The sequence below is a fragment of the Oryzias melastigma genome, linkage group LG11 (assembly GCF_002922805.2).
Source record: "Oryzias melastigma strain HK-1 linkage group LG11, ASM292280v2, whole genome shotgun sequence".
Classification (NCBI taxonomy): domain Eukaryota; kingdom Metazoa; phylum Chordata; class Actinopteri; order Beloniformes; family Adrianichthyidae; genus Oryzias; species Oryzias melastigma.
Genome location: NC_050522.1, coordinates 23,545,006 through 23,546,133, shown reverse-complemented (window position 1 = coordinate 23,546,133; position 1,128 = coordinate 23,545,006).

Below are 1,128 nucleotides of genomic sequence, written 5' to 3'. Positions count from 1 at the left end.
TGGCAGATCTGAAAAAAAATTCTTCTAATCTAAGCTTTTTAAAGTCCCACTCTGATAATATTTTAATGATATCATCCAAAAATCATCACCTCTGAATTGTGGGTGGGATAATTGGCACAATGCAACCCCGCCCCCCTTCCCCAAAAAGCCCAAATAAGCTCTTTTTGCAACATAATTTTTTTGTCTGCTCCTGATTCACAACATTTTGAAAAATAAATTTGATTTTTTTAAGCTTAATTTTATTTACAAATGTCCTCCATCATCAGAAAAATACCACAAATACATGTTAAAAACACAATTTTCCTTGGAAAATCTAAGAAGTTCACAGAATTTGATCTTTGAAATTTAAAAATTAATCACAAAAAGTCTTAGTTTGGGCTCATATTATAAAAATAAAATGCAATATTTAATAGTCTCAGTTAAAAATGTCTTTTAGGGAGATGCAGAAACCTTCATTCACACTCATCAGAGCTCTCAGATCATCAAAATGAACCAGATCATCCATCAGAAGAAAATAGCATTTTGTCTTTATCTACTGAAAAGAAAAGAAAACTTTTCTTTCAGGCTCTAAGAGCAAAGCACAAACCACACAAGCACTAAAACGTCAAGATGCAGTAAATATATATATATATATATATATATTAAAGGAGGATTTATGCGTAGAATTAGCTTCTGTAGCACTAAAGTTTTAGATGACACACTTTTTCTACCTGCTGGATTAGCTGTTGTTTGTTGCCACTTTGCACTAACTTTAACCACCTCTGTGAGCCTGCAGCCGGAGCTCAGTCTGAACCGGAAATGTGACGGACCTCCACGCTTTTTTCTGTTTTTCTGCCTCCCTCTTCTGTAAAATCATTCATCTGGAATTGTTTCATCAGTTTTTAAAACAGCAGCTCCGCCTCCTGATGTTAAATAAGCCTGGATCTGATTTGAATCTCTCCAACCAACTTCAGAACTGAAATGTCCTGATCAGTAATGATCTCCTCCTGGTCGTGTTCTTGGTTCCTCTCCATCTTCCTTTAAGATCCTCCTCCATCTGCATCACCAATATCCCCTTGAATCGGTTTAAATCTCTCATTCAACTTGTTACTTCCGGAGTTCCCCATGGCTCTATCCTGGGGTCCCTTT